Source organism: Musca vetustissima, unplaced genomic scaffold (genome assembly GCF_032173495.1).
Source record: "Musca vetustissima isolate MV318-11 ecotype Yass unplaced genomic scaffold, APGP_CSIRO_Mvet_v1 utg1892, whole genome shotgun sequence".
Lineage (NCBI taxonomy): Eukaryota > Metazoa > Arthropoda > Insecta > Diptera > Muscidae > Musca > Musca vetustissima.
This window is the reverse complement of record NW_026882990.1, coordinates 374,792-398,523: the sequence shown is the minus strand read 5'-3', so window position 1 is coordinate 398,523 and position 23,732 is coordinate 374,792. Positions and strand designations below refer to the sequence as shown.

Here is a 23,732-nt window from a genome sequence, read left to right as displayed (position 1 = left end):
TTGTAATAGGAGGCATGATATGTTCATAACGGTTTGTAATATTTAGGGGCCAAGAATGAATTTATGAGAAACGGTTGTCGATGGTAAATTTGAATAAAATTTTTATGTGACTGAAAAATGTAAAGTTATTTCACGATTAAATTAAAAACCGATATCACTTTTAGTTAGGTATATCCCCCCAATAAAAGTATTCCCAATTTTAGATATCCTGGGGTTTTTGAACGCAGTTTTCAAATGAATTCACTGTAATTTAGTACTGTGGGTTCTTATTGGGTACTAAATCAATATGAACCCATATGTTCGTTTATCCCCCATCTTAGAACAAATTTCTGTCCACAGATTTAATGCAACTGAATAGGATATGTACAAAATTTGACGTCGCTACATTCTTGCATTCGGGAGATGCAGTACATTCTTTCGGAAAAATTAAAGTCCAAAACCAAATGCAAAATCGACAGAAATGAATAATTTTAAATTATTCTCTATATTAATTATAATAATAATTCTCTATATTAATTTTTACAAGAATCAAAAATAATTCTGATGAGAGAATTCGTTCAATTTGAATACGAAGCGATTTAAATAATTTGGACTGTATGCACAAATTAGTACTGTACACAAATTTACTACATTGAAAAGTTCATAACATTACCAAAATTTATTTTTTTTTCTGATTTTGCTTTTGATATATGTCGTCCATAATCAGGTCTTGACACGCAATTTAAATAATTTGGACTGTATACACAAATTAGTACTGTACACAAATTTACCCTTTTCTTAATATTGAAAAGCTCATAACTTTACCAAAATTTATTATTATTATTATTTTTTTTTTTTTTTTATTTTGCTTTTCATATATGTCGTCCATAATCAGGTCTTGACACATGAAATCCAAATAATATATATCTAATAGCTGCATATTAAATATAAGCTCTAAAACATTTTGTTGCCTGTGGGCAACATTGGGCCACAAAGGGTTAAGGATACAACCCCTATTTTTTTGGAGTTTTGAGCTCACATTTCCGCCGAATTCGCTTTTGGTATATAGCTTCTTCTTAGTCAACATTTCGTGTATATGAAGGTACTCCCAAATTTCGGTATTTTGGTGAGTTTAACCCTATGTGGGCCTATGTTTTAGAGCTTCTAACTAATATGCTGCAAGTATATATATATATATATATTATTTGTATTTCATATGTCAAGACCTGATTATGAACAACATATATCAAAAAGGAAAACAAATCGAAATTTTGGTAAAGTCATGAGCTTTTTAATATGTGGAAGAGGGTAAATTTGTATACAGTACTATTTTATGTATGCAGTCCAAATTATTTAAATCGCCTCGTATTTTGGGTTCTAATTGGGTATCAAATTATCCCCCAAAATGTAGCTGTATTCGTCCAACATTTTCGGTACTTTTTGGTTTTTGATTCACAATATCTACAAAATAAAAACCAGTGATCGGAGCAGTATAGTCGGACGGGGCCGACCATACGATACCCTACACAATTTCCATGAAAATCTAACATTCTGTGGTTCTATATTCTGAGATTGGGCAATATTTCGCGATATTTGCACACTTTTGACTGGCTAGAGGTCAGCAAAGGTTACTAATAATCAGTACAGCCCCTCTAATTACTTGTCCAGATTCCTTTCACCGCGGATTTGTTTTGTGATGTTCGGCTTTCGACTCGAAAAGTACAAATAATTAAGTTTTCGGTCCACTTCATCCGAAAGATTATTAACTGATCATCACCTAAAATTTTAGGCGTTGTCCTTGACCATAATTGGAACCTCATGGAACATTTTAAAGCGATCAGCGCGATATTTCCGCCCTCCAGTGTGGTAATAGATTACTAAATAATATATGAATAACTAAGCACCAGTATGTATTTAAGTGCAACTCCCGCATCCGAGTACCTACGACAATATAATTGGTATCAATTTAAAGGTCGACCACTCCTCTTGGATATACTGCCAACTTCTCTGGTCTATGTCCTTCAGTGGTAAATGTAATGTATCTAATTGTATCTAATGTATCTAATTCTAATTTATATTTGTTGTATTATTACTAATTGCCGGCTGATGATCTATCTGTAGCCGGTGTTATTAAACTACTACTAACCCGCCTTAGTCCGGTCTTTGGTGTGTACGTGCTCCCTGCGAATAGGGAGGTAGCCCCCTCGGTCGGCAGGGACGGGTGTGAGAGGCGTGGGAACGAACGTAAAAAAAATATATACGCTATAGAATAAAAATGTTGTAATTTTTCACACAAAAGTTAGGGTCCATTTGACCCGCTAAATATTGACCGATCTTTATCACGCTTATTCTTTGGCCCGATCCGCTTCTCCATGCAAAAATTCGCGGTGTTTGGGCCATAATTGCGGCCTTTGGAGCGACCATAAAAACCGACAAAAATAAAGCTTTTTGTCCATTTCAAACAAAGCTATAATACCCTGACAACAAAGTTGTGTTGGGTATAAAAACCAGCAAGGAAAGTTCAAAAGTGGGACGAGGCCGACTATATGATACTCTTCACCACTTTGGATGCGTACAAGAGATGCTCATATGTATTGAATATGCTCATAATTCTTGAATATAGAATAAGCATACCATCTTTGGAGGAACATTGAAATGGTCCTCCAAAGACATAGAAATTTGAACAAAATAAAAAAAAACCATACACATACCATTTTGAAATTTATGAAAAATTGAATATCAATCATTTGTATGAAATCGAGCAAAATATGTATAGGAGCTATATATATACATGGACGTATTTGAGCAACTGTGTCATCCACCATTCGGTATGCTGCAACACAGTACGCACCCCAATCTCGGGGTCAAAAATTGTTATTGATTTAATTCCAATCTACACTAATTCAATAATGTCCCTACAAAATTTCATGTGAAAATCTCAAGAACTCTTGAAGATATAGCCGATTTATTGTGTCAGCATCAAATGACGGCTAAAGAGCTTCTCAAACTGCCCGAATGGCGGGCACGATAACTTAAAAACTAATAACCCAATCGATACCAAATTTGTACACGTTTTTCTGTAAGTGTATAGCTATCGTATGAAATAGGATAAAGCCAATCGGTGAAGATCTTCCTTATTTTTTAACTTGGTCTTCAAAGGTCCGCCATTTTGTTATTTTAGAGCGAAATCAATAATCCTAGTTCATACGAGATCCAGACACCGTTCTAACACCGTTGGAATTTTCGGCTTCCGATGTTCCAGTGAGGAGTTATCATGCCCGCCATCAAAAATAAGGACTTTTCTTTAATTACAAAAAAAAACAACAACAACAAAACAATAACAACATTTTTTGTAAATTATTTTTCTTCTTCTTTAAATCTGCAAATATATATGTGCAAAGTTTCAAACCTTAACAAGCATTGGTATTGATTTACCAGCCCATTGAAAATCTTGGAAAAATAAAATCGGAAGGGTAGAGGGGGGTGGAGGGGGGGGGGGTTTGGGTTCCCTAAAGTATATTTTGGTATGTCAAACGACGATCTTTCATTATACGTTCAGGAGCTCGACTACGATTGAATTTATTAAAACAGTTTTTCACAGTTTTTTTACTATACAAAAAAGGCTTAAAAATATTGATCTATCCCCCGCGAATATATTTCATTACCGTGTTAGACATAATAACATGTATTTATGGATTTAGACGAATCCAACCCTTCTTAATAATGTATGATTTATTCGAAATCTATTTATGTTCAAGGTTTTCTAAGCAATGACTGGTCGAAGGGAAAAGGACAATGAAAGTATACGAACATCGATTTCTTGTCTTTGTGGACCCTTTCTAAAATCTCATCTCAATTTAGACGTTAGAAAATCCCCTATTGTGGTCTTTAGTGTATTGTTGAAGAAAATAAGGTCGAAAAAGACGCACAAGGAATCGAAATAGTAAATGTTTTAAAAAATATTCCTTTATGCACTTTATATATCGGCATAACACATATCACCCTATAGCTTTAAAACTTGACCTATGGCGAATGTGTCCTTCTGGGTTATTTACAACTGCAAAAAATAAAATAGCACGACCCTTACAAACAATACTTAGAAATGGGTATCAACTTTTTTATGTTCTGGATTCAGTGGCCGTATGACATATTCTTGAGAACCCTTTTCCCCATACAGCACAATCTTACTTTCATCTGTCCATAAACGTTCGTCCATTTTAAAGGTCATTTTTAACAAAATGAATAGGTTACTTCCCGGTGCTATTTTACTTATCTCAACGGTATATAAAAAACGTGGGTCTAGGATCGATATTTCGCGGCGTTACAAACTCTTGAAGCTACACAAAGTTATAATACCCTGACAACATAGTTGTATAATAAACTGACAACATATTTGAATGAATTCGATGTTATAAAGATAGATTTCATAAATATTTTATTTGGAATACCACAGCAATTACAAATTCAGTTTTAACAATCATTTTGTACGACTATCAGATAAATAATTTTTTTTTTCAAACAGTACCTTGAAATATTCTCTAAAAGTCGAGGTCTTCAAAATTCGGCTACCCTCGAATTCATTTTTCACTCTGGAATAGAAAATGTAAAAACTTATTGTCAAACGTCAGAAAAAGCATATACGGCCATAAGCTGGGATTATTTTGTAGTTCATACTCTTTAAAAAATATTAAAATTTAATAAAGGTTTTGGATCCTAAATAGATAAAAAGTTGTATCATTTATATTATCTATAAATTCCTACAATTGTAGGACCAGTTAACCATATGATATATTACTTGCAGCTACTTTTTTTTATTAAACATGTCTTCAACATGTTCCCCAAAACCATTTAAACCTCCCTATTTTATTTCACCTTTAATATCTCTTCAAATCAGCATCCATCTCATAAGTATATATAACAACTCGAACTTTACTTCCAATCATCATCAACACCAGGTAAAAGTTCTCAAGAGGTATATAAAATTTTTATTTCTTCTGTACTATATTGGCCAATGAAATATATTCCCTTAATGCATTTCATTGTCCTTTCCGAATCGTAACCAAAAGTATAATATGTCCTTTTTCCATCCGTGTTGTTGTCTTTATTTTGCATTCATAGCACAAACAACCACTTCAAATCAATGCAATATACTCGAAAATGCTTAACAAACACTCTCTCTCTCTGAAGCATACACAAACAACAAGCAACAACAAGGAAAAGTAACGAACACACACCTACACACCCATACATTAATTCTTATCCGTTGATTTGTAAACGTACGTTTTATACTGGCTACCATAAAAATTCAGAATAGTGGTGGTACCAATCAGCCAGCCAGTCAGTCCGCCCTAACCCCATCAAGATGATGACTGGTAATTGTTCAAAAGTCATCACTCGTCCGTTTCCATTGTTGAGCCTATGCGGCTGGTAGTCAATGCAACAATTTACCATAAACGGCCACATATTTTCCAATAAAAATGCCTGCCATCAGTTTCCTACGTTTAGGTCTGCCAGACACCAGGGATGTTTGTGACATATGAAAAGTGAATGCAGTGGAAGAATGCTAATAAAGGGGCCCAATGTCTCTGAGGTATTTCTAAATAATAGTGATGAAATATCGGGCAATGGTAGACCTTAAATGGCTTCTAGGAACATTTTGAAATTTTCTGTAGACATAAAAATCCTTATAAAAAGGCCCCTAAACAATTCACTGCGGTCCCACACCATTCCATTGCATATTCACAGCATTTCCATTCACTTCAACTGTGATTCTGTTATTCTTGACATATTTTTTCTTCTCTGTGGCAAGTTGTTGCAAGCTGCAAAAAAAAAAAAAAAAAAAAAAAATTAGAATTTTTTTGATATTTTGCCAAGACAACATCGAAATAAAATGAGGCGAAAAATAAACGGACTAAAAGCAACACTTGAACATCGTTTTATGCAAATATATCAGTCAAGTGTTAAAATGGAGGGTTTTTTTCTCAAACGAAAGCCACATTTTAAATTGTCGAATTAAACATTTGGCCGAATATGTAAATCAAAATGAAGGAAAGGAATAAATCAGTGAATAATTTTGTTTATTTGCGGTGTGATAGCTATATGTAACCCTACACAACAACTTTGGAATGTTTATTAAGTAAATTGCTGTTTTTTTAACACTGTGACACACAATGGAATATTTTTTTATTATATTTTTGTCTATTATATTTATAACAAAGAAGGAAACAAATTATCCATAGGTCATGTTTTTTGCTGCTACTCAAAAGAAAACGCGTTATATTTTGTTCCCTGCTATTGCAGGTCATTTAACACCTCGAAATATTGACCCACTTTTCAGGGCAGCACCCATATAATGCTACATTCCAAATTTCGGTATTTTGCAATGACAACAAATGTCAATATTTCACCAAATTTCCGGATGGCCCCTATTGTTCGGTATTTTGGGGGACTTGGACATGATTTTCCACCAAATTGACTTAGTAGAAAAATATCAAAATAAGTCCATGTAATAAGATTATCACTTCAATGTCAGCAATTTAAGGCTTTAGAGTTGCTGTAATTTGTAAGTCCGCGATATTGGAGGTTATATATATTTTTGTGGGAAATTTTCTATGTAGGGCCACATTTTTTGATATAGTCCCAATAGAGGCTCCACCTTATTTTCTGATTTTTATACCCTTCACCACACTGTGGTTCAGGGTATTATTTCTTTATGCATATGTTTGTAACAGACAAAATGAAACGATATAGGCACATGGTTCCTTTTGAGAATATGCCTAGAATCACTTTCTGAGTCGATTTACGCATGTCCATCCGTACGTCAGTCCATGTATTTTTGTGAACAAAGTGCAGGTCGCATTTATAATCCGATTTGGATGGAATTTTGGCACTGCTCATTTCTTTGGCCCAAGGACGAACCCTAAATTGGGAAAAATCGGTTTAGATTTAGATACAGCTCCCATATAGTCCGATTTAATCTAAATGGTGCACCAAAGTCCCTATATATCTCTCGATTTGTACGAAATTTGACACAGCGTAATGAATTAGATCTAGAATGATGTGTGTTAAATTTCCTGAAAATCGGCTCAGACTTAGATATATCTCCCATATATATTTTCGTCCGAGTTAATGTGAATGGTGCACCAAAGTCCCTATATATCTCTCGATTTGCACGAAATTTGACACAGCATAATGCATTAGGTCTAGAATGATGTGTGTTAAGTTTCGTGAAAATCGGTACAGATTTAGATATAGCTCCCATATATATTTTCGTCCGATTTAATGTAAATGGTGCATCAAAGTCCCTATATATCTTTCGATTTGCACTAAATTTGGCACAGCGTAATGAATTTGGTCTTGAATGATGTGTGTTAGGTTTCCTGAAATCGGTTCAGATTTAGATATAGCTTCTATATCTGACCAAATGAAAAATTTAGTTGCAGAATGATATGTTTATTTATCCAATTTCAGTTTACTGGTCCGTTACAAATGTGACGTCTGTTCGAGTTCATCTGTTGAATATACCCAAAGTGGTCGGCCCCGTCCGACTTTACCACTTTCTTTACTGGTTTTTCTTGTGTTTTCTCTGCATTTTTCCCGCCGAATTTAGGAAATAGATTCCGGTGTTGTATTAGACAAAAAAGGATTCTATTATTTTTATATGAACTATAGGATTTTATTTAACATGCTTCGGAATATCCTGCTCTCTATTTGCAAAAAGTCTAGTAGTTGGTTTGCAAAATCCTCCCTAGATACCAATATTTTTTATCATTAAAGAAATTTTGCAATGCAAGAAAAAGATGATAATCTCTTGGTGTCAAGTCCGGACTGTATGACGGATGCATTAAAACTATCCAACCAAGCTTCCGAAGTTTATGACGAGTCACTGTAGATGTATGTGGTTTAGCGTTGTCTTGGTGGAACACGACAATTGCTATCTTCACACGGCCCAGTTGTTGACAGTAGAGATCAGAATTTAGCTTTTGGCCATATGGAAGCAATGCATTATAAATAATTGCCTTCAAGTCCCACCAAATGTATAGCAGAACCTTCTTGCACGTTAGTCCCGGTTTGGCCACCGTTTGAGGTGCTTCACCACTCTTTGACCACGATCATTTTCGTACAGGGTTATCGCATCTAATCCATTTCTCATCTCCAGTCACCATCCGTTGAAATGGGTTCTATATCATTCCGTTTGGCCAAGGCTTCGCAAATGGAAATTCGATCAATCCTATTTTTTCTGTTAATTGGATTAAAAAATCGAGCTTTTTTAATCTAGCTTTGTTTAAAACAGTTTTATGTTCGATTTTTAGCTCCTGGGTGATGTTACGACTGCTAACATGCCGGTCAACATCTACCGAAAAAATAATATATTTCTTTTTCCCCAACATAATATAATGGTCACGGGTTTTTAAATCTCAGCCGAATGTTCCACTGAAGTTTCTACAATTTTCCAATCCGGCCCTCTCCAATAATTTGCGCTGGCCTTTGTAGACCATCATAGAAATGTCAGCGTCATTTTCCGTATTATTAAAGTTTAACGATTTTCTTATCGAATTGGCTATAACATGGCATATCGGATTCCTGATGAATAAAAAACTTCTTTTACAGATATTATCCAATACAGGTTGAGGCTTTTATATAGCCATAAAAATGTTCGGTTTAATTTAAGGCATGCTTAAGTTCCCACCAAAGAACTAAACAACAGTTTTACTTGCTTAGCATAAATATACTCAGAACACAGTAACTTCAAAAAGACAAATTGAATTAAACCGCCCGCGGTATACAGTGGATGGATGGATGAAATGACCAAGGATGCCGCGGTCATTTCATCCACCAGCATACATTTGATATAGCATGAATATCTGGCCAAAAAGGTTGGATCTCCTTAGATTCGACACAATATGTCAATCGCGAGTGGTGTAAAAAACATTCGAAAAATGCGAACACGGTGCTTCTATGCGTATCAGTTCAAAAGGAAACAGCTGCCGATCGTAATGGTCTTCGTAGACAAAGAAGTTGTCGGTAAAAAAATTCAAACAAATGGTAGCATGCTTCTTCGGAATCGTTGTACACCATGACAATGTGAGCTCTTCCACATTGGTTTTAACCAGCGAATTTTTGACAAGGGTAAAAGTGGAATTGATTTGGCGCCCAATTATTACTTTTTATTGCAACAAATAAAGAAAAACATGCATAAAGAATGATTTTCTTAGCCAGAAGATGATATTGAAGCGTCCAAACCCGATGTTTTGGAGGTATCTCTATTCGAATGTACAATTGGTTTGACCGAATGAGAATTTTTATAAATCATGATGGAGAATACTTTGAAAATCAATGAAACGGATTTTTTTACTATAAGTAGTTTTATTATTAGGTCATATATTCAGTAGTCCTCCTATATGTTCCATTACACAATTTCGCAGAACATTGTAATCGGCTCCTTTCCAATTAGAGTTTATTGTTAAAAAAAATAAACCCATGTAATAATTTATAATTGTTTTGTTAACTACAACGTAAATTAACAACACATCCTTTATCCTCATTTACTGGAAAACGATAAAACGAACTACGATTATAAATTACAATTTTAAACACCACCTCAACCCCAACCCGACTCCCTCACATATTTCCTGATATCATCCATTAATGTGAAAAACTTTATTATGACAGCCGTTTCAAAGAATTAACAAACCATTTATCAAAAAAACCTTTTGCCCTATAAAAAATATTTCCCACAAATCAACAGAAGAAGACACACCCTTTTCCGGTGGCGTTGTTGTTGTTGTTATTTTATAACTAAAATGTCTAGCTGACATAATGTATATTTGCATGTCCTCTTTTCTGTACTCTTGCTGATGTTGTTGTTGTTGGTTTCTTTTGCAAACAATGTCAATGGAAAAATTTACTTCATTACTTTGGCAAATATTGTTATCTGTATTATACAAAAAAAAAGTAAAAAACTAACGACGACACAAGTTGCGGAACAAATAGGGACTAAACTGAGTAATAATCAGGCAAGAGAATATGAGGTGAAAAGAAAGAAGAAAGGTAAAGAAAGAATAACAGACTATATTCTGTTTGATATCCTCTACTACCTTCTTATATTAAGATATGTATTCATTTGCTTTTTTGGTGAAATAATATCATTAATTACATCTATGAAAGGCTCCCATTCCGACCTAAAAATGCAAATCTGAATATTTCTCATTAAAAAATGTTTGTGTTACATTTCAATGTTTTCTCCACCTGATTTTTTAAAACTAGTTCATTTTTTATAACACATCGACAGCGTCTTCTGGCGATGAAAATTTTTTACCACAAATTTTTTCTTGAAGATGGGAATACATTACACTCATTGGGTCCCAAGTCATGTTCGATAGATGAACCATCATTTACACGTTTTGGATGGTCGGTCGAATGTTAATGGTACTTGCCCATTTTTTTCAATTTCTCCGCAGAATTTAGGCAAAAACTTTTGAAGCATTGCGACGGTGTTTTTGTTTTTATACCCTTCACCACACTGTGGTACAGGGTATTATATCTTTGAGCATATGTTTGTAACATGCAAAAATAATCGAGATAGACACATGGTTACTTTTGAGAATATGCATAGAATCACTTTCTGAGACGTTTTATGCATGTCCGTCCGTTCGTCTGTTGGTGTTAAATTTTAAACAAAGTTGGCACAGCGTACTAAATATAAGTCTAGAATGATGTGTGCAGAGTGTGTGCAGAGTTTCGAGAATATCGGTTCTGATTTAGATATAGCTCCCATATATAGTTTCGGCCGATTTTATGTAATTGGAGCACCAAAGTTCCTGGAAATCTTTTAATTTGCACGAATTTTGGCACAGCGTAATGAATAAGGTCTAGAATGGTGTCTGCCAAGTTTCGTGAAAATAGGTTCAGATTTAGATATAGCTCCCATATATATCTTCGTCCGATTTAAGGTAAATTGTGTACCAAAGTCCCTATATATCTTTTGAATGAATTTTGGTATAGGGTACTGAATTAAGTCTAAAATGTTGTTGCTAAGCTTCGTGAAAAGATCCATAGCTAGGCCGATTGACACAACGTACTGATGTAATATAAATTAGTTTCTGGCAAGTTTCCCGAAATCGGTTCAGATATAGATATATAACAAACACGTGTCGTCTTTTAGGATACATATGTAGAATATAACCAAAGTGGTGAAGGGTATCATATAGTCGGCCTAGTCCGACTTTACTACTTTCCTTACTGTTTTTTTTAATTTCTTTACACTACCGCCACAAATCGAGGACTCATCGAGAACAAACATTGGGAAACATTTATATTTCAAACCACTGTAAACAATACTTCATACGGTCGTACGAGAGACTATATATATATATATATATATTTGTCCCTACACAGAATATCGAGCAGAAACAGATACCAGTCCTTATAGACGATCTGGAAGCTAGAGAACGGGGAGTCTTTACAAGCAAAATTAAAGGCTAGAAAATTTTTTATAAATAAGCCGAAGGTCATAAGCAGGAAGTTTTTTATAAACGACCTGAATAGAATTTTTCATATACGATCTGAATGTCTTTTATATATGACCTGAAAAAGAAACACATAGATGAGCTGAAGCACGCACTATGTCAAATATGAGCTGAGACAGGGAGTCTTTCATAGACGAGCTGAAGCAGGGAGTATTTCATAGACGACCTGAAGCTGGGTGTCTTTCATAGACGATCTGAAACAAGGGGTCTGAAGAAGAGAGTTTTTCATAGACAAGGTGATGCCAATAGCCTTTCATAAACACGGACTATTTAATATGTGAGAAGAAGCGGGGGGTCTTTCATAGGCGAGCTGAAACGGGGAGTATTTCATAGACGAGCTGAAGGGAAAGGAGTCTCTAAGAAGCTAAGATCTATGAGTCTTTCTTAGAAGAGCTGAAGGGACAGATTTGAACCTGGGAGTCTTTCATAGACCCGCTGAAGAAGAGAATATTTCATAGACAAGCTGAAGGGCTAGGAGTCTTTCTTGGAAGAGCTAGGAGTAATTCTTAGTAGAGCTGAAGGGATAAGAGTCCTTCTTAGAAGCTCTACGAATCCTTCATAGAAGAGCTGAAGCGCTAGGAGTCTTTCTTAGACAAACTGAAGAGCTAGGAGCCCTTCTTAGAAGAGCTGAAGGGACAGAGTACTTCATTTATGATCAATGATACTAGTCTTTCATTGAGCTAAAGCAGGGATTCTTTAATAGGCGAGCTTAAGGGAATATTTCATAGACGAGTTGCCTTCTGCCTTCCATGAAGGTTGCCTTTGTAGGCGAACTGAATGAAGTCTCTCATTGGCGAACTAAAGAAGGAAAGGTAAATCCAAATCCAACCTGATCTGTAGGTTATTTTTTTTTATACACGATTTCGTCTCAAAATGTTGTCCCAGCCTGACTATTTTGCAAAAACAAAATACAAATGGTATCCCAAATAAACCACCAGCACTACTGAAGTTGTAGACGCAGGCACGGTTAAACTGTTTGGTTTGTTGCTGTATACTAGCAACACCAACAAAGTCGTTGTGTGCATTTGTCGCGATGTGACAACACATAACAGTGGGAAAGGTATGGAATTGTTTGTAAATGCCTTGTTAACCTCGAAGTGAGGCACCAGCGAAATTCTCATGCAGTTTATGTCGTTGGTCAGCTAAGTACTTCGCTTTGTTACAAGAGACATTTAGGTATGAAAAGGTTTTTTTTTGCATAGAAGCAATAGCTGATGAGGATCAGTGGCGTGATCCGAAACTATAGTCTTCCCTGCCTTACCCCTCGGCAAACAATGCCATACATTCCCCACTAATAAATAGTTGTTTTTTATAAAAGCAACAAGCTGGGATTCAGCCTGACTATTTTACAAAAACAAAATACAAATGGTATCCCTAATAAACCGCCAACACTTCTGAAGTTGTCCCACAATTTCGACCAAAAACTCTTGCCAACTACATTTTAAACATTTAAACTCTTTTACCCACTATTTTCTCAGATTTCATTGTTTGTTTTGTACCAAACAACTATTTCGTTGCTACTAAAGAACCGTTGAAAATAAATTACGGTACAACATAAAGGGAGAGAGAGAGAAAGACATCGATGTTAAAGGAATATCCTAATTGGAAGGGTTTGCTGTCAGTGACACGTGTACGGATTATTGTTGACACATACACACATAAACCCCCTCCTCTTCCCCCCTAAATAATTTAAACATTTATTTTTTTTTTTTTTTTTTTTTTGTAAATAGGAAAACACGTGTGTGTATGTGTGGGTATTTGGGTAATGAAACTAATCCCTGAACCATTTGCTATAGTAATGAGAACAGTTACTGTTAATATTTTTTTGTCGTTTTGACACATTAACCGTTTAATTAAAACTTACAGAATAAAATAATAACATAGTTTTTTTCTTATCGCCAATTAATTACACCAGACTACAGAATTAAGTTCTTGACAATTGTAGTGAGAATAATTGACCAGATAATCTGGAAATCTGTTCGAAGAGGGAAACTCTGATATGGCTTCCTTGTCAAGGAAATCATATCATAAAAAATTATAAACGAATATTTTTATAGTACGTTTACATAGTACTGGATCTATTAAATCCAGTAGATTTAACCCGACAAAAAGACGAAATAATAACTTAAAATTAATTTTAAAATTTAAATACCATTATTTCTTTATTATTTCTTTTATTTCGTATTTCGTATGTATACATACTTATATACATTTTGTTGTCGTTGTTTATTGCTATAAACAAAAGTTAACCTTCGGTAGGGCATTGCGTCGTAAATTGAGTTGATTTTGTTTTTATTTATTGTTTTCCTTTTTTAGTTTTTTTTTTTCATTTCCAATACAATTGCGTTGTATGCATTTACAACATTGTTATTGTTGTAATGGTAGTGGGCGAGTTTGTTATTTTTTCACTCTTTATAGTTTGTAAACTATAATCATAAATAAACTGCAACGTATGGGAATTGCATTGGTTATCTTTGTATGAAAACTGGTTTGTTTATTTTTTTCGCACACACACATTTAAATTTTCACATGCACGCACACTTTAATATTTTTTTAATCGTGAGGTATAAATGGGTTATATTACTGTAGAAAAATGAGGAATAGAATGGGGGCCTTTTTAGACGAGAAGAAGGGAGTCCATATAGATGAGTTAAAGAGACTCTTTCTATTCTCTACCGATGAGCTGAGAGGAAATTTCTATAGACCAGCTGAAGTGAGTCTCTATAGACGAGCTAGAGAGAGTATCCATAGACAAGTTGGAGTGAGTCTCTATAGACGAGCTGAAGGGAGTCTCTATAGACGAGCTGAAGTGAGTCTCTATAAACGAGCTGAGAGTGAGTCTCTATAGACGAGCTGAGAGTGAGTCTCTATAGACGAGCTGAGAGTGAGTCTCTATAGACGAGCTGAGAGTGAGTCTCTATAGACGAGCTGAGATTGTGTCTCTATAGACGAGCTGAGAGTGAGTCTCTATAGACGAGCTGAGAGTGAGTCTCTATAGACGAGCTGAGAGTGAGTCTCTATAGACGAGCTGAAGGGAGTATTTATAAACGAGCTAATGTGAGTCTCTATAGACGAGCTGAAGGTGAGTCTCTATAGACGAGCTGAAGGTGAGTCTCTATAGACGAGCTGAAGGTGAGTCTCTATAGACGAGCTGAAGGTGAGTCTCTATAGACGAGCTGAAGTGAGTCTCTATAAACGAGCTGAGAGTGAGTCTCTATAGACGAGCTGACAGTGAGTCTCAATAGACGAGCTGAGACGAGCTGAAGTGAGGCTCTGTAGACGAGCTGAAGGTAGTCCCTATAAACGAGATGAAGGGAGTCTTTATAGACGAGCTAAAGTGAGTCTCTACAGACGAGCTGAAGGTGAGTCTCTATAGACAAGCTGAAGGTGAGTCTCTATAGGACGAGCTGCAGGGAGTCTCTACAGACGAGCTAAAGGAAGTCTCTACAGACAAGCTGAAGTGAGTCGTTATAGACGAACTGAAAGGAATATTTTTAGACGAGCTTAAAGGTTTCTCTATAGACAAGCTGAAGTGAGTCTCTATAGACAAGATGAAGGGAGTGTTTTGGTTAGGAATTAAGGATGAACATATTGTTGGAACGGCAGAGATTCTAATTGAGAATTTTTAGGGCTGGAAGGCTGAGACAGGTAGTCATTTATAGATAAGCAGTAGCCTCTAATGGAGTTTTCTAAATAGAGTTGAATGGACCTTTTAGAGGCGAATTAAAGTGGCTTTTGTATACCTTTTGTATATATCAGCAAGTCTTTGATAGACCCCGTTTTCAGTTTTTCTTTGAGAGACTCCCTGCCTGAGTTAGTCTATTAGGACTCTCTTCTTCAGATCATCTATAAAGACCATCTGTTTCAAGTAGCCTGTAGAGATTCCCAGCTTCAGATCGCATATATAGACGTCCTTCAAATCTTCTATAAAATACTCCCAGAATTGTATACCTTCAGCTCCTCTATGAAAGGCTTGCCTTGAATATTCCCTGTAGCTCGCTTTTCGACTACCTTCAGATGGCCTATCAAGACTCCCTGGTTTAGTCCGTCAACAAAGACTCCCTCCGACTCGTTTACGAATTGACTTCAGCTCGTCTAAGAAGGACTCCCAGCTTTTGTTCATCCTTGAAACACTACCTGATTCAGGTTATCATTGGAAGGTTCACCGCCTCAGCCCGTCTTTAAAGACTGCCTTAAACTTGTCTATGAAATAATTCCTGCTTCAGGCTACGAAATACACTCACCCTGCATCAGCTGGTCTATGAAAGACTCCCTGCTTTAGTTAGTCAATAACAGACTCCCTAATTCAGCTCGCAAATTGAATGGTCCCTTCATAGACAAGGGGTCCCTATAGAAGAATTGGTGAGCGGAAAATCTGTATGGAAAAGCTAAAGTCATGTCTATGAAAGACTCTCCACAGCTCGATTAACACTCCTCCTTTCATCCCGTGTATGAAAAATTCCTCTCTTCACCTCGTCCATTAATCTGTCCCTTAACTCATCAATTAAGTCACCATACACCTCGCCCATAAAGCTGGTCCTTTTGTTTTCAGAACAAACAAAAAATGACCAATAGCTGGAAATAACATAATTTCCTTTCCTCCTTCGTATAACCTATTTTATATATCCCCCGCACTTCAATACAAACAAAATATATACCTTCCTCTTAGTCAATGAACAACAACAATACCAACAACAACTCCACCAAAAAATAAAGTACAAATTGAAATGTGTAGACAAGAGCAAATGTTCAGTTTATTTTTCCCTTCCTTCCTTTATTGTTTGCTAAATTAATTACAAATTTCCATGGCAATCATATGTAATTAGCTTCATGGTTATATCTTTGGGGGTTTCTCCGCCCCGACCCCCCCAACTCTCCTTATGCTATATTTTGATATAAACATCATAAAAACATTCAGCCATTCGTCCGTCGCATTCAGTCGCCGAGGCAGGCAGGCAGGCAGGGTGACAGTCAGTCAGCTAGTCACTCATTCACTTCGTTTAACTTCCTGATGTGACACGTGTTTTAAACGAACATCAATTGTTCATTTATATATGTGAGTGTGTGTGTGCGTTGGCTTTTGTAAAACTCATTGAAGAGGGGGGCAGAGGTGGTGTTGCGAATGATGGAATGTAATTTGGATACATACAACAGCAATCAAGCACACTCACTCACACAGAAACAGACACACCTACACTTTGGTGTCACTTATACAATAAAATCCCATACCCAGCGCACACACACATACATATCTGCCGCCCTCCAGGATTTATGTGTTTCATTCATATTTATATATCAGCGAGCGAAATAATGAATGAATGAGCGAACAACAATGACAGCATATTTCATTATTCTATTCTATATTTATGATGAGATTTCCAGAAAATAGAAAAAAAATTATAAATTCCCTTATTGTCAATCCGCCGTGTAGTCATTGAGTGCTTAAAAATTATTTCTTTATGTTGGGGTTTTCAAGAATTCATTTTTTGCTATGTAAACAATGTGGTATTAAAATGTTCATTAAATAAATTTCATTCACAATTGTGTACATACATACAATCTCAGAATTGGCGAAATTCGTAAATGGGTGAGGGAAAATACTGGTTTTTATCTTTCTGCTGTAAGGAAGCAGTTCAAGGAAAAATAATAATACTGGCCTATAAAAGCTTTCTGTATTTCTGCAGAACTTTTCTAGGGACAGATATCTTTTATAAAGATTTTCGGTTTAATATCTCATCTAGGCAGATTCGTTGTCTATAATTACACCAAGAAGGTCTTCATTCCGAACAAAACATTCTTATACTTGCCAGTTTATGAAGACTTATTGAGACGCATTGCAGGTCCACTACTGTAATACTGTGAAGACTCCAGCTTTGTTATAAATTCTCTTCTCTTGCTTTCTTGTTTCCCTCCCATCAACTCCCTCTCTTCAGTAGGAATGACTCTAGGAAAAACACCCACTCTCCAGCCTTTAGCTCATTGATTAAATGCTCCCTGCTTCAGTACGTCTACGAACTTTTCCCTTTTTCAGCTCCTCTATAGATGTCTCCCTTCTTCAGATTGTATATAAAAGACTCCCTGCTTTAGCTCGACTATGAAAGACTCCCAATCTCCGCCCGCCTATGAAAGACCCCCTATAAAGACTACCTACCTCAGTCCGTCTACAATGGATCCCCTCCGCTCGTCTATGAAAGATTTCCTTCTTCAGTTCGCCTTTGATAGACACTCGTATTCTACTTGCCTCAGGTCGTCTATAAGGACTCCCTGCTTCAGATCATATATAAAGACTCCATGCATCAAACCGCATCCTGTATATAGACACCCTTCAACTCTTCTATAAAATACTTCCAGAATTTTCCCTTCAGGTTAACTATGAAAGGATCGGAATATTTACCCTGTAGCTCACTTATAGACTACCTTCAGATGTCCTATCAAGACTCCCTGCCTTCGGCCACCGAAGTCTCCCACCTTTGACTTTTCTCTGAGAAACTTCCTGCTTCAGAGGTAATACGAACTACACTATACATTAGCTCGTCTATGAAAGACCCTGCATTAGATTCTATATAAAGTCTACAGTCCGCTTGTCTATGAAAGACATCGTTCTACAGCCTGTCTATGAAATACTCCCTGCTTCAGTTCGTGTATGAAAGACTTTCTGTTACAGTTCGTCAATGAAAACTCCCCTATTTAAGTTCGCCTATTAACTTCAACTTTTTATGAAAAAAAATACTGGTTCTGCTTCTCTATGCAAGACACCCTGCTTTCAGCTCTCCTGTGAAATATTCCCAGTTTCAGCTCGTCTGTGAAAGACTCCCTGCTTCAGCTTGTCTATGAAAGAATTAATGCTTCAGTTCGTTTATAAAAAACTCCTCTGTTTCAGCTCGTCTATATAGAGACTCCCTTCAGTTCGTCTATAGAGACTCCCTTCAGCTCGTCTATAGAGAGACTCCCTTCAGCTCGTCTAGACTCCCTTCAGCTCGTCTATAGAGAGACTCCCTTCAGCTCGTCTATAGAGACTCCCTTCAGCTCGTCTATAGAGACTCCCTTCAGCTTGTCTATAGAGACATCCTTCAGCTCGTCTATAGAGACTCCCTTCAGTTCTTCTATAGAGACTCCCTTCAGCTCGTCTATAGAGAGACTCCCTTCAGATCGTCTATAGAGAGACTCCCTTCAGCTCGTCTATAGAGAGACTCCCTTCAGCTCGTCTATAGAGAGACTCCCTTCAGCTCGTCTATAGAGAGACTCCCTTCAGCTCGTCTATAGAGAGACTCCCTTCAGCTCGTCTATAGAGAGACTCCCTTCAGCTCGTCTATAGAGAATCACTTCAGCTCGTCTATGGAGACTCCCTTCAGCTCGTCTATAGAGAGACTTCCTTCAGCTCGTCTATAGAGAGTTCCTTCGGCATGTCTATAGATACTCCCATCAACTCGGTTATAGACCCCCCCATCAACTCGGCAATAAAAACTTCCTTCATCTTGTCTATAAAGTTTCCGTTCAGCTCGTCCTCTCAGACTATCTGACTGAAGCCGAACTGATGTTAACACTTCTTTTGTAAGTATTGACTTTTAAGCGACATCACCTGAACTTTTTCAGAATAATCACATTCGTATTGACAAATTTTAATTCAAAATCAATTAATTCTCTCCCTTCTTATACTTCACCTTCCTTATGTGTATTTGATTCTCTGTGCTACACAGAATTTCAAATGTTTTCACACTTCTATACCCAATCAGCTTTTGCAATTTCCGTTTGAATGCTAAGTAATGTGTGGTAAGAGAGCTCACCTCTGGAAAAATGAATATGAAAAAAAAAAAACGCAAAACGATATAAAATGATTCAATAAAATTTGGTATTTGAGAAGGAGAATGATTGATACAGAAAGACAGACAAACAAACATTTAACATTTTAACCGCAAAGCATAGTATATGTCTTTGCGTTCCCCTTCCTCTCTAACCAGTACCACATTTTTTGTTTGTGAATTCCAACATTTGTGGTGTTTTGTGGTAATTTTGTTCTGTCGAAAACCACAAAACATTTGAACTTAGATAACCTGCAGATAAATGTTCAATAATGAGAGAAGCATATTCGAGGTTAGAGTGTAATTTGTTATATAAAACTATGTTCATAATTTAAATGACATGACATTTCGATACCATGAACTTATTTGAGTGTTATTGGAATATGATTCTGAAATGTAGACATGAAATTTAAAAAAAAAAGGGATAATAATTTTAATTCTTAAATACCAATACCTATACACAACTTGAGATTAAAGAGAGTTGCTGTTTTTTTTTTTCAATATTTTATGTTGTATTTGTCTTACTATTGTTTTCTTTAAATGGATTTTGTGCTGTCATCTCATTTATATATACCATCATGTACATATACACATCGACATATAATGTGTACATAGTAATATTATATAGTATATGCGAGTACTAACAGTGAATGAACAAACATAATAGAAGCACAAACACACGAACATACAAGCACATAATAAATTCCCATTTGAATGTGTAACTCAATTAGTCAGTCCAAGTACCTAACAACATTTCAATTCAATACAAACATAAATAAACACATATACAGGTATGTGAATTAAGTGGTATATGCACATATATAAGGAGTAGATATGGTGTGGTCGACGGTATGATACCTTACAAAGATGGGTGTACATCTAAAATGTTTTAAAATTTCAAAATAGCAGTAAAGGGGCAAGTCTAGAATATTTAAAATGGGATCAAAAATAAAATATTTTTTAATAACTATACAAATATATTTGTAGCGTTATTTTTTAATTACGATTGTTGTTTACGTGTTTAATATCCAAACTTGTTATTAAATAAAGTGGTCGTTGAGTTTTGTTTGGCTGATGCTTTATACCCACCAATATTAGAAAACTACTCCAGTCGCTGGAGTAGTGTAGTCGGCCGTTCGAACATATGATACCCTACACAATTACCACTGCGGAGCTAAATCCGATTATTATGAAAATTGCCATGTTTATCCGATGGTCAGATCCCCTTCTCCGTGTAAAATTTGTTATTGATCACAAACAATAGTGGTCTTCATTAGCAACATTGTACTTTGTTTACAAATTATAATGGATAGATGGACGGACGTACATACATGTCTAGATTGACTCATCTAGTCGAGATATAATCGATCTAGCAACAAGTGGGTCCATGACCAATATTTCGCTGCCTTACAAACTCTTGAGGCCACACAAAGCTATAATACCCTTCAACATAGTTGTCTAGTGGATAACGAATATATCGAGAATGCTTTTTTAATTTATAGTCGGACGGGGCCGACCATACGATACCCTACACAACTACCACGGAACTATAACATATACACTGACATACTTTCCGAATATTACTAATATTCAATACAGTCCTTCTAATTACTTGTCTATATTCTCTTCAACCTGGGTTGTGTTGTAATGTTCGAAAAACTCCAAAAAATTTAGTTTTCGGTCCACTTCATCCCAAAATTATTATCTGATCGTCACCAAAAATTATAGGCGTTGTCCTTGGCCATAACTGGAACATCATGAAACATTTTAAAGTGATGAGCGCTATATTTCCGCCCTCTAGTGTGGTAATGGGTTACTAAATAATATCTGAATATGTAAGCACATGTAAATATTTACGTGTAACTCTCACATCCGAGTACATACGACAATATAATTGGTATTAATTTAAAAGCCAACCACTCCTTTTGGATATACTATCAACTTCTCGGCTCTATGTCCTTCAGGAGTAAATATATACGCCATACAATACAATATTTTTTTCATTTTTCACACAAAGGTCACGGTCCATTTGACCCGCTAAATATTGACCGATCTTTATCAAAACAGGCATGCCCAATCCCCTTCTCCATGTAAAAATTCGAGATGTTTGGGCAATAATTCAGTATTTGGTCCATTTCATCCCCTAAATATTAACCGATCTTTACCCATTCTAATGTAAAATTTCGTGAAGATTGGTTCATAACTGTGGCCTGTATCGTGTTTACAAATTATAATGGGCAGTCGGACACACATGTCTAGATCGACTCAGCTAGTCGAGATATAATATCGGTATACTTAAAGGGGGGTCTAGGACCAATATTTCGCGGCGTTACAAACTCTTGGCGCTGCACAAAGCTTTAATACCCTGACAACATAGTTGTGTAGGGTATAATAATAAAATACCTAAAATGGGACGAGACTTTTTTTACATCCATGTCTAAACTAGCATATGTCCGCTGCTTCGTTAGCGAATATGGGAATTATGTTAAACCTACACCGATCATAATTCAAATTTCAGTACCTGTGTTATCTTACAGTGCGTATTTCTAAGATTTCATTTTAGCTTTATCGCTTTACCTAAATCCAAATTTTACATAGGTAAAAATTTCCATGCAATCCCAATTTCAGGATTCCAGCTCTATTGTTTCACTCTAAATCCAAATTGTACAAAATTTAGTGTCATTAAGTACACATTAGCAGGCATTTCCAAAAATTCCTACATACCCGTATCCAAGACCTCAACAGCAATACAAACACTCCAACAGTAATCTTATTTTCAAATTTCGTACCCCAATTATACACCCCAAGAGTGATCCAAACGAAAAATTTCAAAATTCTAGCTCTATTGGTTCACCCTAAATTCAAATTTTACTAAAATTTAGTACACATAATTAAGAATTTTCCAAACTACCTACATATCTCAATTCTACTATGCAGCTGTAATCTTATTTCCAAATTTTAGTGTTCCAGCTCTGTTGGTTCATTAAATATCAAAATTGTACCAACTATAGTGCGATTTAGTACGTAGAAATACACGTACACATACGTAGAAATTTTCCAAAACTACGTACATATCCCTATCCTACACTCAAACAGTAATCTTATTTCCAAATTTCAGTGTTCCAATTATAGTACGATTTAGAACCAATTATAGTTCTTTTCGTACAGATAAGTAAAAAATCCAAAACTACGTACATAACCCAATTGTACTCTGCGAAGGTAATGCTAATTATAAATTTCACTATTCCAGGTCCATCCGTTTCTCCAAATTCAAAGTGTACCAAATTTAGTAGAGTTTAGTACATTTCATGTGCATGGGTGTACGCTTTCAAAACCGCTTCTTTATATCGATCCTACTTCATAACCTTTATTCGCATTCCAAATTTCATGTTTCTAGCTCCATCGATTTTATGAAATTGTACCAAATTTAGTACGTATTACTACTTTTCGGATAATTATATTTCTAATTTTCAAAAACCCTTTGCTTATATCGACCATATTTCTCAAACTTCATTCACATTCCATATTTCAAACTTATAGCTCTATTTGTTTACATGCTACGATATTGTAACAAAATTTAGTACATATTAGTACTTTTCGAAAAATTATATTTCTCATTTTCAAAAACCCTTTGACCTTCATTTCCAATTTAAGAGTTCCAGTTCTAGCAACTGCGACTATGCCAAAAAAAATTGGACCGAAATATATATCCATTTTACGAAGAGTGTTGCTACACCTTGAAACCTCGAAATTAAAAATTACTATCACTTGGGTTGGAAAATAAAAATTTGATCTTCAAAATACTGGGCGAGATCGTTGCATAAGGACTTTATCAAAACATAGACATATAATGCAAAGTTTTTTTTTCGATGAGGATTTATTGACCATCTGAATCAAAATGTCCAATGTCTCCACAGAAACCTAAATATAGATAGTTCGTTTGGATAATGAGACTATTCTTCAAAAAAAGATCGGAAACTCCATGCTGACCTAAAATCCTTTGCAACTTCTTAGTGGGACCTATGTAGACTATTTTCAGCGTGTAGGTTGAACTCAATTATGAAAAATGCTTGAATTATGTATAATGTCTTCAGGGGAAGCTACAAATAACCAGTTGGAAAAGAACAGACCATAATATGGGACGGAAACTCCATGTTGACCTAAAAATCCATTGCCACTTCTTAATGGGACTTATGTTGACATTTTTCTGCGTGAAGGCCTTCCGACGTAATTATGAAAGCATTTCTACCGCCACTAGAATATGCAACTTAATTCTGTTGTCAAGCAGATATTCTTCAGGTTATAATCACAAAATTGAATACTGAAAGGCCTTCCTGTTCTCAAAATTATGAGGTTTGAAAGCCCTTCAGTTCTAATTAATTATTTAAAATCTATTTTTATTCGATGTCTGTAAAATTACAGATGT

The 23,732-nt window shown here is 35.7% G+C and overlaps 1 protein-coding gene across 1 annotated transcript in view; it reads left to right on the top strand.

Moving 5' to 3' along the window:
• The window catches only part of LOC133329721 (probable serine/threonine-protein kinase DDB_G0282963), a 150,579-nt gene that overhangs the window by 2,790 nt on the left and 124,057 nt on the right, over positions 1-23,732 (top strand). The window lies entirely within an intron of this gene.